The 20,762-nt window shown below is 36.5% G+C and overlaps 1 long non-coding RNA gene across 1 annotated transcript; it reads right to left on the bottom strand.

Annotated features, from left to right (window-relative positions):
- Window positions 1-20: 20 nt before the first annotated feature.
- LOC116904156 lies at window positions 21-20,387 on the bottom strand. The gene is made up of 3 exons (XR_004388333.1): window positions 19,529-20,387; window positions 1,120-1,228; window positions 21-579 (listed from the first exon to the last, which is right to left on the bottom strand). It is a non-coding gene; the product is annotated as an uncharacterized LOC116904156 (long non-coding RNA).
- Between the last annotated feature and the right edge of the window lie 375 nt (window positions 20,388-20,762).

Genomic DNA, 20,762 nt, shown 5'->3' with positions numbered 1-20,762 from the left:
TTTCTCTCTTCTAAGACTTCTATGTTTGTCTCTTTATAAAGAAAATTTCAGAGCATATGACATGTATGTATGTATGTATGTATGTATGTATGTATGTATGTATGTATATGTGGTCTCTCTTGGACCTAGTCTATTTCCATAAGTCAGACTTCCCAGAATCATTGTAAAAACAAGAGCAAAAGGCCAAGTTGTGCTGAAAAAAAATTAGTAACTAAAAATTACATGATTAAAAAGAAATGGCTTAAGGATTGCCTTCCCAAGATCAATTTATATTTAGGTAATTTAAAACACAAATTTATGTAGTACATATTTAAAATGTATTTCTTGCCTACTCTAACAGGTAAATATGCAGCATGCTTCACCAGAAAGATAATAATGTAACTAAAAAGTTTTGGTGTCACAATCATACACTTGTATACAAATCTATAATTCTGCCTTTGTGTATGTCAAAACAGGTTACTTTTGTATGTGCCTCTTTATCCACGGTTGAAATCAAATTGCTGTCACCTACCAACTTTTGGTGGTTCATGAAGTTCCAGATGCTGGGGATTTTCAGAATCCGACAACATATTGAGGTCCCTAAAAATTAAGACAGGTTAGTAAGAAAGACACTGAGGAAACCTGAAACAAAAGGCACCTTTTTCAACTGCCCTGATTTTGTTTTCAGGAGGTCAATGAGAAGTGGTTCATGATTGAAAGCAACTCCCAGGCATGCTTACCCGGCTAACCCAGTACATATTAGCAATGTTGTCAAAAGTCAAAGCTGATAAAAATGATCATTTAAGGTGAAATCTTTATGAATTAGATGCAAGTCATTTCAAAATATTATACACACTTGTGGAATCCAAGTAGGTTCTGGCCTCCTTTCAAATGACACGTGTTTTAATAAAAGAGTGGAAGGGAGAGAGCTGTAACATAATCAGAAACTGTCGGCTTGATTCTGTCTGTACCTTACTTAGCCTTTGATTCAGAACACAAGAAAGCCGTAAACCTTGTATTCACTTCATTTTCTGTTTTCTGAATCTCTTGCTGTCTGGCAAAGGTTCCACCTTAACAATTTTAAATTAAAAGAGTCATGATAGCCAAAAAATGGAAACAGAAAGATGGGGAAAAACTCACAGTCTTACACATATTTCTGCTTCCCCACTTTGTTGGTTAATGATGCTCTGTACTTCTTCGTATGTTTTAGAAGTCAAGGGGATCCCATTCCACTCCAAAACTTGCATCCCTAAAAAGACAAATTTGAGTATGAAATCAAACATGCGTACTATCTTCAGTCTTAGCTATTAGGGCACAAAAGATATTTTGCTTGCTTTAAAGAGCAAAACCGGCACACCATTTCAGAGAACACTGGTTCAATGTTCTCCAGAACATTATTAGATAGTCAAATATAAACTTACCTGAGTGCATAACACATGTTTAAGACAGCATGCAAGTTTTGCTTTTGAAAACCTGTTAATTCTTAGCAAATACATGCATTCTGTTCACACCCAGAAAAAAATATTGAATGAACATACAAGTAATTGCAACCATTAGCTTAGGAGTATTGAGTGCCACGTTCTCTCATGGAAGGGAGTGATAAGAAGTCACTAGGATTTTCAGATGAAGCTCTGCTCCTGAGATTTGCCCAGATAAACAAGGCTGCACTTTGTGTCTTCTAGTCATTGCATGGTCAGATGTTTCTGAAGATAATAGGAAGAATGTTTCAGGAAGGCCAGCTTTCTGAGTCTGTGACCTATGCAGTAGTACAAGGCTCTGAATTCAGAAAGGCCCTGTGCTGTGCTGTAATCTGAAAAATCCACGATTTAATTTTTTTTTTTACAGAATCTAATAAATTTTGTGCCTTTTCTGTCTGGTCAAGGCATTTCATTAATACTATGTATCTGAAAGGATAATTTTATGCAAAAATAGTAATATTTGATATTGAAATATTCTACATCCATTTTTGCCTCATTTTGTGAGCTGACAAAATAACCCAGGCGAGTATTTGAGATGACGTAAAATACAGCTGTGTGAGATGAGTCCACAGTGTACAACACCATCTCACGGAGTGCCCAGATAACTGTAAATGCTATCAAGTTTACAGTGCCAAAAATATCTGTATGCCATGACACAGTAAACTAAAAACAATAACTGCTGAACTATCCATGTTTGACAAACCTCACACTGTGTCATTCCATTGTGCTTAGTTCATCACTGGTTCAATGCAAAATTATAAATATGGTATGGTTGTGTCTAAGTTTTAGTGGTATTACACACATTGGAAGGAATGTTACCAGTTGCAATTAAGTGAAGGAAATGCCTTTATACTAGAGTGGAGTAACAGAAGAAGTCCATGAGAAGGCTCAAAGTAACACAAAAAAAGACTTTTCTATAACTTACTCCAAGAAACCTTTATCTTCAGATGGGCCTTAGGTTTATTTCAACCGTCCCAGCTGTTGTACACAGAAAATAAGAAAATTACATAAAAGACGATGATACTAAGAAAAGCTCAGCACAGTGAAAACAGAGAGTAAAGCATTTTTTTTAAGCCAAGAGGGAAAAAAAAACCCTACATTTACTCTGGATTGCAATGTAATGCTATAATGATTTAGATATTGCCTCTTCACATTTCTACAGAATCATTTTCTAAGGAAATAGTCACAGGTTTATTTTTATTTTCCATTGCATTTGCCTACGCATGTTTTTATATTTTAGAGAACAAAGGGAACACCAACAAAACTTAGTTGTCTAGTGAAATAAAGAAATGTCTAGTCATAATGAAGGAAAACACATTTTATATTGTCAGTAACATTGCTGACCAGATTCTTGCCAAGATATGCATATAATACTTTTAACTCTGAGATCCGTTCTACCCCATAGAGACAACCGAACTTCTTTTATCGGTTTTCATATTACTCTGTGTATTAGAGAAAGCTAAAAATACCCTGCCAGTTCTTTTGTCCTGATCTGGTACACACGCTGATGTACTGTGAAAATAGTCGCTAATTTCAGCAGTTATTTTATGCTTCCCATGCTACTGTCCCTTACTTCCTGCAAGAGAGTGGAAGGCTTCTATTATTCATTTCATAAAACATTTATAGAATTATGAGTTAAATGTCATGTAATTTCAAAACAATATATTTGATTCAAGACACAAGCAAAATGAAGGATGAGAACTACAGAATCATCCCAGTAGTTACATAAAGGACACTTGATAATACTTTAATAGATTTTGTAAAATGAAGAATGACCTTGGTGTAGAAGAAATGCATCGCAGTTTAAAATATACGTAATAAGGCAATGGTTAATACTGCAATGATTAAATAGACAGGACGCGTATGCGTCCGCATGAGCGCACGCACGCGCGCGCGCGCGCGCGCGCACACAGACACACACACACACACACACACACACACACACACACACAATCTTTTAACCAGAAAGCCACAAACACATTACCAAATAACTATTTAGGACTGATAAATTTAAGAAAGTTTCAAGATAGAAGGCAAACATATAAAATTCAGTAGCGTTACTCTAATGACAGTGTATTAACTGCAATAGAAATCAAGAAAGCAAACTCTTTGACAACGGTGTACATTAAAAAATAAAGTAGCCAGGAATGAATTTACTTAGTTATGTGAGAGATCTTTAGAAGATAAAGTTTAAAGCAGTTATGAAAGTCGTTGATGAGGATACCACACAAAGTGGAAATGTAATTATATGTCCACAGCCTTCAAGAATGAACAATGTTAAAGATGCTTATATACCTAAATTCTTCTGCAGACTCAAATCAATTCTTATTAAATATCAAAGACATTCTTCAAAGAAAGGTTAGAGTTTTAAAGTATGTTTGGAAGTCCAAAATCCCCCAACATGAAAACCCACCTTGAGAAAAAATTGAAGCAGGAAGCATTACAGTACCACACTTAAGAATGTTTGATTTGTTTGTATAAAATCTTGCAAACTAATTTATGAAAACTAATATGCACAAAACATATTTAAAGTTATATTCTCCAGATGTTTTGTAGCATATTATTTTACCATTTAATAATTTAGGTGCCTTTTCAGTCTTAAAGTACCTTGTTAAATAGGTTATAAAAAAGTCCTAGTAAAATACTAGGCATGGGAGTGTTTACTACTGAGAGTCAGAAACAAACATTAATATTTATTATGGATTTAGTTTTATCAAGAAATACCTTAAATGGGCTCTCAAATTTGGGAGTTCACAGACGATATTACAACACTATTCATGGACAGTGTCTATGACACATGCTACCAGTACAAGAACTAAGACAAATTCTGAATTTTGTCAAGGATGGAACAAGTTGCTGCTCCATCTTATAAATTCAGTAAATTGTCATGGGTCAGCAGAGGAGAGGGAGACACTTTAAGACAAGAAGAAAGGAAAGTAGAGGGCAATGGGATACATGTGACATAGCAGAAGGAGAGACAGTTTTGGAAAGGAAGGGACCCATAAAAATGGCACACAGAGCACCAGGGAGGGCAATGTGGTCGAGCAGTGCATTTGAGCAGAATGTAATGACACATAGGTATGCAAATGCCATAATGAAATCTAATAGTGTGTACCTTAAGACTAATTTAAAAAACTCTATTGAAATTTTAGATGATTTGAATATTATTAAGTCATGAAGGCAGCCCAGGTTTCTAGACTAGTGTTACAAACCAAGGATGCACTAGCTCAATCTGCTAGAAAAAAGAGATGCATAATGATTCAATGATTCGCTTAACACTAGGAGATTGTTGAAGATTCTACTTGTATACAGCAAAGACCTGTATAGTGAGTGACAAGCGTCATCATAGTCTAAGAATGGTGATATTATTCAGTGTTGCTGGGATACAATCCTGAAGTGGTGCTTTAAGTTGTCCAAAGCATTAGGAACTGTTGTTCTGTTTACTTGTGTAGGTAATTCCATGGCATTGCCTCAAAGAAAAATTGCTACAAGATGTCCTTAGGTTCTATGACTTCCATTGAACCCAGAACTTATTTTGTAAATGGGAGGGCACAGTAAGGAAGTCCCCTACCCTTGAGGAAGTGCCCTGACTTTGAAAGGGCCTCCTCAGTATTGTGGATTATTTTCAGTGTTCTAGAATATATGATTCCTAAATGGATAATGTTTTTGATCCTGAATCTAGGACAGGAAACACCAATTAATGTAAGCAATTAAATTTTCTACCAACAGTTGAAAGGACAACTGGAACTGATTATGATCGATTTATAGAAAGAAAGTAATGTAATGTTTTTGTGCACTTAGTACCAATATTGCAAATCCATGCTTTCAAAAAAACATCCTATGATGTGTTTTCCAACCTTGAGATTTTCCTTTAGTTTACAATGATCACTAAAACAATTCACCATTGTAGACCAGTACTTACTGGAAGGAGTGATACATATGCCAAAGTCAATTTATTACTATAACCTATTGTCTTAGAATACTATGCATTATTAGAATAAGATAAAATCAGAAAGTTACTGAATAAATCAGAAGAAGATAATGAGCATGTTAGTATAATATGATTGATTCCCCAGGAAATAATATAATGTGCATAACGACACTATCTCATTTTAAGTAAATTTGAGTTCAGAATGTAAAACCATTTTATAATTGAACTTATCAGTTGATTTTGTTGATAAACCCAAGAAGGGTGTTTCTAATGACCTTCTAATTGAATCATATTAGCATATAAACTATCACATCTGAAGAATCTCATGTCAAGTTAATATAAACAGACTAAGTAAAATGTATGGGAATTATGCAAAGATTCGTACTGTAACTGAATAGACAAAGGGAGCTAAAAGAGACGAAACACCCAAATGATTACCTCTTCCATTTTAAGTGTCCAGGTTGAACCATTAAGTGCTGTAACTTTAGTTATGTCTTTAATTCTTTTTATATTCATCTATTCTCAACTATTTCATTAATGTCATGCAAATGTAATCTATTAGTTGTAAAATAGATTTTAACATATATCATAATTTCGTTTCAGAAATATCATTTCCTAATAAACATATGTGCTATTGAACCAGTGGCAGTACCATTGTCTCTCCTGACTATACTCATAAAGAGGATAAAAATTTTATTTCATAGTATTGTTCAGTAAATTAAATGTACAGAATGTTGCAAACATTTCTGAGATATAACTTTAAAAGTTTACATAATGAGGAAAAACAAAAACTATAGTTGAAAAGGCTTATTGGACAAGGAATCTTGTAATCAATCATTAGCATTAAATGAAAAATTCTAACATTCTTATAATTTTTGAATGCTGAAGGAAAGTGGATGTTGGTAGGGACTGAGACTCTGAGAAATGGGAGAAAAAGGTCAGTGTGTTGAAATTTTCGGTTACAGGATAAACAATTTGGGGAAACTAGCATTCATGGTGAATGTAGCTGGCAATACTCTGTGTACTTGATGTCTGCTATGGATACATCTTAAATTTCTTCACCAATAAGTAAACGATATGTAAGGTGAAGTATGTGCTAATGAGCTTGCTTTTTAGATCAGCTCATGTACACATATCACGTCTAGGAAAGTGGAAGAGTAGAAGCAGGTTTTGGGAAAAATTTGAAATATATTTGACTCATTTAGCATTGTTTGTAATTACAATGTTATATGACAAACTGCCGTGTGCCGTTTGAGCTCCCTGAGAAGCTGACTTTGGAAGAAGCAGGGCTGAGCCCTATCTTCTCTTCCCGACTCTAACATTTTGTGCCAGTGTCTTCTGATGTCCTCCTTCTGGGGAGGAAGATGGGTTGCTTCCCAGCCCCAAATGTGACAGGGAGGGCGAAACACTCAAGAGTGAAAACATTGTGTTCTTGAAACAACAGGAAGGGAAAGCATTTCCAACAGACATTCTGACTGTTTATCTTATAGTATGAAAGCGTCTGCTGTGGGGAAGAAGGCAGAAGCTCAGCTGTGGGATTTTCATTCAGGAACAGAAAGCTTAAATGGGAACTACAGTGTAGTCCCACACCTTTCCCAGTTGGTTTCTGCTGGATGTGAGTGTCTCATTTGAAAGTTAGTTTTTAACCTTATCTATTTGTTCTTTTATTTGGAAGCCTCCAGATGGAACATACTGCACTGCCAGGGAAACTTCTACGGGGCCTCTGAGAGTCTTCAAGGGACTCTCCAGTATGCTTCATTTAAGTGATTTCCTCACTATATTTCTGCTGGGGGGGTTATAAGACCCTTAATTTGATGATTACCCCTTTTTAATCTCACAATTTTCCTTCCCTAATTTTCTCTATTGGAATTTTTGAATGCCCAATTTATGATATTTTTCTACTTACTATTTATTCTTTTACCTTTTGCTTGATATATGTTTATAAATTCAATAATTAGAATATGGCTTTTTTATCCTGTATTGAATTCCTAAGTCTCATACATAGCATTATAACAGATCACCAGCTGTATCCTTTCTTCCTTTGTGCCCACATACCCAGTGGATGCCACAGACAATTTCTTTCAAGCCCCCTTTTCCTCACTTATAGCTGTGTTCCAGTACACAATCAACTGGACACTCTTGTTCAACCACAGGCCACACCTGCCAGAAATCCAGTCTTCAACACCAGCAGGCATTCCCTGTGAGCACACTAGCCAGCATAACAGGCTACATACAGCCAACATTTTCTCTAAAAATCCAGAGAGGAAACAGAAACCAAGGATCAAAACATCCACACGATAAGGAAAAAAACAGACAAAATTAGACCTATATATTCATACCAAATGCAACTAGACACATAGGTTATATAGACACCAAACCCAGACATATAGGTTATAGCATAAGAACATAATTAATAAAAGTTAGGGCAATATGTCTCCATCAGAGTCTAGTTATCCTAGCCCAGGAGGCCTTGAATATTCCAACATAGCTGACAAAAAAGAAAAAAGACCTCAAAACCAACTCTATGAAGATAACAGAGGTCCTTAAAGAGGAAATGAATAAATCCCTTAAAGAAATCCAAGAAAAATGGGAACAATTGGAGGAAATGACTAAATCCTTAGAGAAAGCTAAGAAAATACAAACAAACAGTTGAAGGATATGAATAAAGCTTTTTGAGACCTAAAAATGGAAACAGAATAAAGGAAACACAAACTGAAGGAACCCTGAAAATGAAAGATTTAAGAATTAAAAAAGGAACTCCAGAGGCAAGCTTGTGGGGTACAGAGCTAAACAAAGATTCTTAGCTGAGGAATATTGAATGACTGAGAAGTACCTTAAGAAATATTCAACATCCTTAGTCATCAAATATAAATCAAAACAACCCTGAGATTCCACCTCACATTAGTCAGAATGACTAAGATAAAAAACTCAGGAGACAAGAGATGCTGGTGAGGATGTAGAGAAAGAGGAACACTCCACCTAAAGATGCTCCAACATATAACAAGGACACATATTCCACTATGTTCATAGCAACCTTATTTATAATAGTCAGAAGCTGGGAAGAACCCAGATGTCCCTCAACAGAGGAATGGATACAGAAAACGTGGTACATTTACACAATGGAGTACTACTCAACTATTAAAAACAATGACTTCATGAAATTCATAGGCAAATGAATCGATCTAGAAAATATCATCCTGACTGAGGTAACCCAATCACAAAAAAAAAAAAATACATATGGTATGCACTCACTGATAGGTGGATAAAATCCACAGACAATATGAAGCTCAAGAAGAAGGATAACCAAAGTGCAGATACTTCAGTCCTTCTTAGAAGCAGGAACAAAAAATATTTATAGGAGGAGATATGGAGACAAAGTTTGGAGCAGAGACAGAAGGAATGGCAATTTTGAGACTGCCCCACCTGGAGATCTAGCCAATATACATACAGCCACCAAACCCAGACAATATTGCAGATGCCAAGAAGTGCATGCTGACAGGAGACTGATATAGCTGTCTCCTGAGAGGCTCAGTTAGAGCATGACAAATAGAGGTGAATGCTAGCAATCAACCACTGAACCGAGAATGGGGTCCCCATTGGAGGAGTTAGAGAAAGGATTGAAGGAACTGAAGGGGCTTGCAACCCCATAAGAACAACAATACTAACTAACCAGAGTTCCCAGGGACTAAATCACCATCCAAAGACCACACACGAACAGACCTACGGCTCTAGCTGCATATGTAGTAGAGTATGGCCTTGTTGGAGACCAGAGGGAGGAGAAGCTCTTGGTCCTGCCAAGGCTGGACCCCCAGTGTAGGGGAATATCAAGGCAGGGAGTCAGGAAGGGGTGGATGATGGGTGGGAGAAAGGGGATAACATTTGAAATGTAAATAAAAAATATCCAACAAAAAAAGAGAGATGGAAGTAAGACTCTCAGGCATTAAAGATAAAAGAAACAGATACACCAGTCACAGTAAATGCTAATTCTAAAATATATCCTTGATGTAAAACTTACAGGAAATCTGAGACCCTATAAAAAAGACCAAACTTAAGAATAATAGGAATAGAGGAAGGAGAATTCCAGCTCAGAGGCCCAGATAACATTCTTAAAAAATCATAAAAGAAAAACTTTCCAAGTTAAAGGAAATGCCTATGAACATAAAAGAAGGGATGGGTATGGGACAGGGGGCTTATTTCCAGGAAACCGGGAAAGGGAATAACATTTGAAATGTAAATAAAATATTAAATAAAAGAAAAAAAGATAAAAGGAGCATACGGAACACCAAATAGAGTAGATCAGAAAAGAAAGTTCCTTAGTCAAATCATAATCAAAACATTAAACATACAGAACAAAGAAAGAATACTAAAAGTTGGAAGGGGAAAAAACTTAGTAAAATATAAAGTTATATCTATTAGAATTACACCTGACTTCTCAATGGGGACTCTAAAATCCAGAAGGTCCTGGACATATATTGTATGGATGGACTTACAATTGGACATTAGCTATAAAGTATAGGAATCTCTTTTGGAGAGATTAGTAATACAAGGGACACACCTAAACATAATAAAGACAATTTACCTCAATCGTATAGAAAACATCAAATTAAATGTAGAGATACTCAAAGAATTTCTACTATAATCAGGAACAAGAAAAGGCTGTCCACTCTCCTTACATCAATTCATTATAGTGTTTAAGGTTTTAGCTAGAGCAGTAAGACAAGGGAAGGCGGTCAAGAGGATACGAATGGAAAGGTAGAAGTCAAAGTGTCATTATTTGCAGATGATATGGCAGTATACAGAAGAGAGGCTGCCCTAAAATTCCACTGGTAAATGTCTCCCCTGAACACCTGGTAAGCACTTTCAGTAAAGTCCCTGCATAGAAAATTACTCACAAAAATCAGTAGCCCTCCTACATCCAGGTGAGTAACAGACTGAGAAGGACGTCCTGGAAATAACAGCCTTTACAACCTCCTCAAATAATAAGATACTTTATGGTAAGTCTAACCGACCAAGTGAAAGGCTTGTGTGATCAAAACTTCAACATTTTGAAGACAGAAATTGAATAAGATACCAGAAGATTGAAAGATCTCCAATATTCATGAATCAGTACCATTAACAAAGTAAACATGGCCATCCTACCTTTAAAAGCACTCTATGGAGTCAATGCGATGCCCATCTGTATCTAGACACAATTGTTGGTAGACTTTGAAAGGAAAATTCTCAACTTCATATTGAAAAACAAAAGCCCAGGAGAGCTAAAACAATCCTGAATAGTAAAAGAACTGCTGGGGGTCTCACCATATCTGATTTCAAGTTGTACAATGGAGCTATAGTAATAAAAACCAGATGCTATTAGCATAAAACAGACACATTGATCAATGGGATTGAATTAAAAACCTAGAAATAAATCCACATGCCTATAGAAACTTGATTTTTTTTTAAAAAAAAATAAAGTAGCCAGAAATACTCCCACCATAGGAAAAAAAGAAAGCATTGTCAACAAATGGTACTGCTGCTCTATTTGGATGTCTCCATGTGGAAGAATGCAAACATTAATATTTATCACTCTGCACAAAACTCAAGTCCAGGTAAATCAAAGACCTTCATATAAAATCAGACATACTGAACCTGATCAAAGAGAATGTGGGGAACAGCCCTAAGCACACTGGCAGAGCAGACAACTTTCTAAAAAGAACACTGATAGCACAGGCACTAAGATCAACAATTAATTAGTGGGACGTCATGAAACTGAATATCTTCTGCAAGGCAAAGGACGCTGTCAAAAGGGCAAAGTGGCAGCCAACAAATGGATTTTTTTTTAACCAACTCCACATCCAGTAAAGGAATAATATAATATCCAAAATATATACAACTTGAAAAACTAGATATAAAACCCTCTTAATCAAATTAAACCATAGTATACAGATCTAAACAGAGAGTTCTTAAAAGGGGAATGTAAAGTGTTAGAAAACCACTGTAGAAACGTTCAACGTTCTTTGCCGTCAGTGAACTACAAATGAAAACTACTTTGAGATTTTACCTTACACCTGTCAGTATGCCATAGATCAATGACAATAACGTAAGTGACAGCTAATGCTGGTGAGAATGTGGAGCAAGGGAAACACTCCTCTATTGTTGTTGGGAGGCCACTTTGGAAACCAATACAGCAATTCTTCAGAAAATTGGGAAATGACCTACCTCAAGACCCATTATACCACTCTTGATTATATACCAATGGACTCCTCATTCTGCCACAAGGAACACTTGTTTAATCATGTTTATTTTGGACTTATTCATAATAGTTAAAAATTTGAAACAACCTATATAGCCTTTAACAGACAATGGATAAAGAAGGAGCTGAAGGGGCTTGCAACCCCATAAGAACAACAATACCAACCAACCAGAGCTCCCAGGGACCAAACCACCATCCAAAGAGTACACATGGACAGACCCATGGCTCCACCTGCATATTAAGGAGGAGAAGCCCTTGGTCCTGCCAAGGCTGGATCCCTCGGCCCCCAAGTGCAGGGAAATGTCAGGGTGGAGAGGCGGGAAGGGGTGGGTGGATGGGTGGGGGAACACCCTCATAGAAGAAGGAGAGGGAATGGGATGGGGGTTTATGGATGTGAAACTGGGAAAGGCGAAAACATTTGAAATGTAAATTTAAAAAAATCCAATAAAAATGTTAAAAAAAAGAAAATGTGGTACATTTACACAGGGAGTTTTACTCAGCTGTTTGAAAAATGACTTTGTGAAATTTGCAGACAAATAGATAGAATTAGAAAAAAAATTACACCGATTGAGCTTATCCAGAACCAGAAAGAGAAATGTGGTATATATCCACTTATAAGTGGATTTAGCCACTAAGAAAATGATAACCAAGGTATAATCCAAAGAGTCAGAGGTAAGGAGGCGGGTCTTCCTGAGAGTGTGAAATAGAATAGATTTAAAGGATGAACTTGTGGCAGGTAGAGATAGGGGCAGGAGGGATCAGGTTAGGTGGGGGTGAGATGGGATGGAGAGAGAGAATGAAGGAAGACACGGCTGGGATTTGGTGGATGTTTGAGGGGTGGTGTGAAAACCTCGTGCAGTGAAAACTTTCTGGAATCAATCAAGGCGATCTTAATGAGGATTCCTAGTAGAAATGGAGGGTATAGACTCTTAACTGGCTATCCTTTGTAGCAAGGAAAAGTTTCTAGTGGAGATGCTGGATTGTATTCCATTGTGTTGTTCCATGGAAGTCCCCAAACAACCTAGGCTGATGCTAAGACAAACTGACAGCGGGGCTCCATTGCTGAGGACATCATCCACTTAGGTCATTGAATACGGAGAGGTCAAGCTGTTGCCAGCAGCAAGGCTACACCCCTTTGTTCTAGTCCCTTTGGTGCCAGAAGGTTGAAGACAACCCAGAGCTCCCAGCGACTAAACCACCAACCAAAAAGTACACATGGAGCTCCAGCCACATACGTGTCCTTGTTGGGCATCAATGGGAGGAGAAGTCCTTGGTCCTGTGAAGGCTCGATGCCCCAGTGTAGGGGAATGTCAGCGCGGGGACAAGAGAGGGAGTGGGTGGCTGGGAGTGAGAGAAAACCTCATAGAAGCAGGGGGAGGGGAGATGGGAGAGGGGACTTCCGGAGGACAAACTAGGAAAGGGGATAAATTTGAAATGTAAATAAAGAAAATATCCAATAAAAGAAAAAAATAATAAAATGTATAAAAGAAAAAAAAGCACAAAAACATTGACATATGATCTGTCCTGCCTACACAATATGGTACTATATGGACTATCCAACCAATGTCTGATTTGACTTAAGACCCTCTCCACCAGAAGGGACCCATACTCAGCATTGCTTCGGTAACCAAAAGGAGAGACTATCTATCCCAGAGGCCTAGGATAAAACCAAACACAACAAGAATCAATAAAATGATTCCTAATGGTATTATGCTGTAATCATAGATCAGTGTCTTATACAGTCATCATCAGAGCGTCTTCATCTGGCAGCACATGGAAACAGGTGCAGAGATCCACAGGCAGACATTATGTGGAGAGAGAATCTAAATTTATGTTCTACAGTGATTCTCTCCCCTCAGAGCTCAGCAAATCCTGCTGAAGAAAAGACAGAAAGATTGTAAGAGTCTGAGGAAATAGAGAACACCATTTCTCCTCTGAGTCAGCCAAGGAAGTGCATATAAGCTCTCCAAGACGGAAGCAGCAAGCACAGGGATACATGTGACAGGTCCTCTGTGTATATATGTAGCTATTAGCTTAGTATTTTTATGGGATTCCTGAATAGAAGAATAAGGGGGTCTCTGACTGCATTGCTTAATCTTCAGACTCTATTCCTCCTGTTGGGTTGTTGTGTCCATGATATGAAAATTTGTCTTCATCTTATATTTTATTTTGTCATGTTTTTTTTATCTCTTAGAAGCCTGTTTTTTTCTAACAAGAGGAAGAAAAGGAGTGGATTTAGAGGGAAGGATAAATGGGGAGGAGCTAGGAGGAGTAGAAATTATAGCCATATTATTTCTATGAGAAGATAAATCTATTTTCAATAAAACAGACAAAAATGAAGTGATAGCTATAACAGATCATTCTGCTGAACATATATAATACAATACTATGAAAACTAAAATTAAAGAGGTAAACTGAGTGCACAATTTCATTATTAGACAAGTAAAAGATGTAAATGTATATTAGTATAATAAAAATATCTAAACATTCCATCATTCTGGAAGAATTTGACAAGAAATGAAACAAATTGCATGTTAAGCTGCTTCATAAGAAATATCAATACTCCACTCTTTACATACCCAGGATGATAATTCATTTTTATTTGTGTCAGATACTATAAATAGTAAAAGGACTTTAATGATTACAATTTAGTCAAAATGTTCTCAATATTTTTAATAAATGTAATTCAGTGTAAAATAGGAGAAACAAAGAAGGAATATGCTCTCTAAATTATATAAGACTTTTCTGATGGATACCTAGTCACTTGTAATGTTTCCAGTGATGACCTGGTTTCCATTGTCAGCATTGTACATATTACTAAGTGCTTCTGTGATTCACATAACAGACTTTTTACCTGTCAATGATCTCTAAGCAACATAATATAGCAAGTACTCTGTGGCACTTATATCATTTTAGGTATTCTATGTACCTAATTAGTAAGGTTCTGAAAGAAGACTGTAATCTTACATTGGCGGATGTGAATAGATTCTATGCAAAAATGTATGACATTTTAATGAAAGAGAATTTTATCTAAGACGTTGCTCTCAATCAGAAATGCAGAATGACTATTGCAATTTCTCAATGGCCTTTGTGTTTATGAATAGTACACTCTTGTTTCTAATTACATACCTGCATTATGTTGATATCAACTCTTACCTCAACAGAAAAGGTGTAACAGATAGGATGTCAATATGCATCATCTATGCTTTCATTGTTTTGCCTCCTTTGATGTAGAGGCACACAGCAAATCTTCCTTAAGGTGGCTGATGTGTAAATTGGCAGTTCAGCCAGTCACAACTGAAGTGGAAACCAATCAGAAACAGGCAGCAAACCGCTCCGGCAGGGATTCATCTATTATAAGTTCGTGCCCTTCTCCCTTTCTCAACCACTGAGGACTCAGTCTTTTGAGGCTTACAGGGGACAGAACTGCTATTTTTTTCACACACAGAAGCTGCCTTTGAAGGTCCCGCTGCATCCAGCACACAAACCATCCCAAACGAACCCCAGAAATCTGAATTTAAATGCAAAACCAAATCCAGGAAACAACAAACATATCCAAAGTACATTTATGTAAATTTATGTGCAGCTAAGCTCAGCATGTCGGCTGCGTGCTAAGAGCTAATATAGTTTCAAATTCCTTCATGTTCTCTGAACAGATAATGAGAAGTTGTAGGACCAGATACTGATGATATTATAAATGTTCATGGTTCCCATCGATGGCAGATTATAACTACAGGAATTGATGTGTTTCTCCCAACCCTGTAGAGTCACATTTTAAGCATCCAATTTTTAATCAAAAGTGAATCATAATTCTTTACCTTTTCAGAAATCACTTGAGCTCTTCCTTCATTAGCACTATGCTAGATACTGAAGATTCAAAACAAAACAAAACAAAAAAACAAACAAACAAACAAAAAACCCAAAACCCAAACAACAGCAAACTCCCCAGAAAAGTCACAGAAAACAAACAACAACAACAACAAAAAAATACAATGTCAAAAACAAGAGAGGTGTGTGCTCAGAGTGGGTCAGGCTTTTATTAGCTTAGCAAATAAAACTGGTGATTATGTTGGGATATTAATAATTACATTGCGAATATCTAAAGTTTGGAAAGGGAAGGAGTGTCAACTTGATAAAAGATAAAATATTATTTTGTAAAAAATAAAGTGTGAATTAAACATTTTCTGAAGCTGGAATGCTATTGGCTAAGCTTCTTCACGTGAAATAGTCTAAGATTTTTTTTTTTTTAAATCCAGTGAATGATTCCTAACGATACTCTACTAATTTCGTAGACTGGAGCCTATCATAATCGACATCAGAGAGCTTTCATCCAGCAACTGATTAGAACAGAAGAAGAGACCCACAGCCAAAAATTAGGCAAGTTTGGGGGAATCCCATACAATAAGAGGAGGAAGGATTGTAGGAGTCAGAGGGATCAAGGACACCGTGAGAACATGGCTCCCAGAATCAACTAACCAGGGATCATAGCGGCTCTCAGAGACTGAGCCAACAATCAGGGAGCTGTATAGGCCAGAGCTACGTCCTCTGTGTGTATGCTGTGGCTGTATAGCTTGCTGTTTTTGTGGGACTCCTGAAAGAGGGAGCAAGGGTTGTCAATGACTCTGTTGCCTGCTTTTGGGGCCTTTTTCCTCCTACTGAATATGAGGGTTTGTGCCTAGTCTTAGTGCATCACGCTATGCCGTATTTGGTGGATATCAGAAGGACTGCTCTTTTCTGAAGAGAAACGGAGCTGCAGAGGGATGTGGGGAAGAGGGGAGGGTGTGTGTGTGTGTGTGTGTGTGTGTGTGTCTTGTGTGTGTGTGCGTGTGTGTGTTGTATGGGGTGTTAGTGTGTGTGTGTGCGTATGCATGTGTGTGTGTGTGTGGTTGTATGAGGGTGTTAGTGTGTGTGCATGCCCGTGCGTGCATGCGTGTGTGAGTGTGTGTGTGTGTGTGTGTGTGTGTGTGTGTGTGTACTGGAGGAAGGGGGAGGGGAAACAACAGTGGGGATGTTATGCATGAAAGAATAATTTTTAAAAAGTGGTATTGATGTTGTAACATGAAAAGATTTATAATCATCGATCCTGGTATAAAGATCCTCACTGATAGTGGCAAGTTTTAAATAAATGGGAACATATGCTAATGTACTTATATATCTTCAAGTTATGCAAAGAAAATGAGAGAAAAATATACTAGTTAAAACTCCAATCTCAGTGACCCTTTCAAATGGGGTCATTCATGGGCAAAGGATCTGTCAGAATTTTGAACCTAAGAGAAATAGCAAGAATAGCATTAAGAAATATGATTTGTAATTAAATCCTCAGCAAAGCCAGATCTTCAGCAATTAAAAGAGAGAGAAATAAATGTCAGACCATTTTCTGTTAAGTATTTGTTCAAGAATATTTTCTAAATGCTACCAAGAGATAGATTTTACATTTTGGGGAGTTCTAGCCCATCTATTCTGATTTACTAAGTTTTTAAAGATCATTTTCAACTGATCAAAGAATAGTAGAAAAACAAAATTCCAATAAAGGTAAAACTGTATAGAAGTTAATACTAGGAATACTTCAAATCTAGTTTGAAAATAATCTAATTTCTCAGTAACAATTTCTGTCAATATGAACATTCTGAAACACAAAATTCTCCTGTTTTTAAATAAACTTGAATATTTTGTTTTGAAAATGATTTCAAGGGAAGATAGAGTCAAGCATTTTAGAACAAAACTCTACAATGTTAGCTGAAGGCAAAAACACTGGCTGTTCCTTTGTTATTTGAAAGCCAACAAGTCCTTCAAATTGGCATTAATTCATGAGAACTGGGAAATTTATGGGTTTGTAATATGTTGTGAATGTACAACTAAGAGAAATAAACAACTAGAGGGAACCTGGAAATAGTTTTGGATTCTCAAGAGTCAACAATAAGAGAGCCATTATCAATGAGTAGAATAAACATCATCAAAGAGTGCTCTGATGTTCCTGAAAGTCTTAGGAAAGATGGATAAACACTGGCCAACACTAGACCCTGGCAGATCTTTCTGAATAAGCACCTTGCAGTTGAGTGTAAAAAAAAATTAATACATTCTAAAAAGCATATTGTGAACAAATTGCTACTCATCTCACACCTGAAAGGCAAACTCAATTCCATAAAAGCCCACAGCATATAATTGGAGATTCAGAAATAAAAATATGAATGACCTTTCAAATTTTGGAACACATTAAACAGAGAAATTCTATAAATATACAATCAAAATAAATCATCTACTCCCTATGAAGACAACTACTTATAATTTCTTTAGAAAAGGAAAAAAAAACTGTGAAGAATTACCCTCACTACCTTGAATAAATGGGATTGAAAACTAATAAAATATATTTAACATGAAACGAGAATAGAATCTCTAATTAGTATGTTTTGTTATTGGGGTAATGCTCTATACCAGGAATTAAAACCAAAGTTATTCCATATCCACTCAAAAATATTTAAGACCTCTCTAAAGTTTATGCTTAAGTACAAGACAGCATGTTTGAAATAGACATACAGGCATATAGCAATAGAGAAACCAAAGCAACACGATAAATAAATAAACAAACAAATAAACATGACATTCTAGAAACAAACAAGCAACCAAATAAAAGGGGGTGGGAAGTGAACTTACAGCATCTGTGCATGTTAGCATTCAATAATCCTACCATGAACAACTGAAAGACCTGTTGTGAAGTCTGATTTTGAAGCTGGGACGGGATGTACACAGGCTGCTTCAAGAAAGCTGGACCAATGGCCTAAGCAGAAACTTTGATGAATAAATATTGTGTATAATCTGTGTAAATTCTGTAATTAAAATTTACCAACATATCCGAGGCCCATGTGTGGTGTGTAGGTCACTATTACTTACATTTTACTTAAAATGAAAATGAACAAATTTTATAGTAGCTAACGATTGGAAGCCAAAACATGCAATATTTGAACCAAGAAGTGGAAACAAAGCACTTTTTCCAAATAAATACTTTATTCAGAGTAAAAGAGAGAAGTTATAAATATTTTTTCTGGTAAACAGTGTATACTACAAACCGGATAAAATATGGCTATTGTTCATGGCATGTATGTTACAGAATTTTATAGATAGAATGTTCACATTATCTCATTGGAAAACATGAAAATTATCATGATGTATTTTGAGAGTCCATCCATAAATGTATTGTGTAAAGATGATGAAATACATGTTTTGGTTCACTGAAGACCTAGAAAGGTCATTATTTTAAAATGTCCTCAGTGGGGCAAGTAGTGTCTAAAAGTAAACAGAACCACATACAGATAGATGCTGGCAAACTTCTGAAGTGAAGTGAATATTTGGATGTCGCTGACCCTGTGACTGTATCCCTGCTCTCCTATCAGGAAGGTAGGCATGGTTCGGTGTAAGTTAGCAGTCCTGGCTGTGTTCCCAGATACACGGTTGACAGGAGCAGGTGGCAGATGGAGTTGGCTTGGGAACCATCTGTAGTAGCTAGTTACCTGACCCCAACTTCTACGGAATTATGTTTTCAACTTTCATAGCTGCTTCCAGCGTTCTTTCTCTTTTTTCAAAAATAAAATATTAAACTAGATTCTTAGAGTTCTTTTTAATTATCCATCAGAAAAACACCTTGACTAATTGTGTCTTTAAAAAAAACCTATCCCAGTAACTAACCAACTGCCAAAAGAACAATGTGAATGAGAGCAAAACCAGTAGGTGAAACTAGTAGGTGGATACATTTTCTATTATATCATAATACATTGTAACATTGCAGGGTCAATTAACTAGAAAGCTTTCTGATACAAAATGTGAACAAATTTGCATATTAATTCACATGTAAATTAAAGCATACTAATATGAATACATTTCTTTTTATTTTGCTATGACATTTCTAATCCTTACCTTCCATAAGTTTCCCCGTGTGTTCCGCACTTCCCCCAGGAAGAATCTTAGCAATATAGGCTCCAATTTCTCCACTGTGTCCAGGGATTTCTTTACCACCAACAATTCTAATTCCTAGCCCATTACCTGTATAGAAAAGTTAGCAAACTGTTAGCAGTAATTCAAGAAGGAAACTCTTATCACAAGAAGGTTACACAAAAGGTGGATTAGGTACCCAGAATCCAAGCAAAACCCTGAGAGTAGAAACTGGACATCAATCACAAAATTACATTATTTCGACTCCAACACACCTAATAAGGTATAAAGCTATTGGGGCTTAAGTATAATCTACGGTGATCAGATTGTAATTAAATGCTTTCTTACAGTTAGTCATATTTATGCAAATAACTAATGCCCCAAATTTAATCAGTTATATTTTTTAAGAATTACAAAATATGCTCAGAAAAAATCCAAAGTAAACACTTCAACTTTAAAATTAAGGTCAATTTACTCTTGGAAAGGTACTCATGGCTACTGTAAACTAGACAAATATAATCCCAACATAGATATGAGTTCAAGAGATAAGAAGTCCATATCTACGACTGCTCATTGCTTTCAACCCTAACTCCTCATTGTGTAACTGCCTGTGGCGCAAGAATATTGTTCCAGAACATGCATAACTCAGTCCTGGTTCTTTACTCCATAACCAGGTTGTTTTTTAATTACCGACTTGAAGCGAAAACAGAGAATAACATGAATTTTGCAATGTAAGTGGGTGCACTGTTTCTAGATCTAAAAGCAAATGAGTACGTGTGGTACCAGGTGTGATTTTGGACAGATGTCAAAGGTGTTTTAGGAAAATGTAACACAAGAAAGCAGAACTCTTTTTTTTTTTTTCCTTGCTGCAGCCAAACTTTTATTGAATCTTAAGGAGAGCCCCGCGCGCGGCTTATATACACCCTAGCGCGGCGCATTCACACCTGATTGGTGAAAGCAGAACTCTTAATCTCTACTGCTAACACGGTTATCTATTAACTGGACTTTTACTAAACTTGGTGTGAGAAGTACTGTTCTCAAAGGTTTTCAGTCTCAAGACGGTGTTCACTTGTCACTTAATTCTGCAAAGCTAATGGCTTGGTTAGCATCCGCACAAGTTACGTGTTATGCAACTAATTATACTAAATTATGGGCCCTTTATGTAACGTCTACACCAAATATATATTATAATTTAATACCCCCTTCTATTTCATGTTAT

The sequence above is a fragment of the Rattus rattus genome, chromosome 6, assembly GCF_011064425.1.
Source record: "Rattus rattus isolate New Zealand chromosome 6, Rrattus_CSIRO_v1, whole genome shotgun sequence".
Lineage (NCBI taxonomy): Eukaryota > Metazoa > Chordata > Mammalia > Rodentia > Muridae > Rattus > Rattus rattus.
The sequence above is the reverse complement of the archived record's forward strand: the minus strand, read 5'-3'. Positions and strand labels throughout refer to the sequence as shown.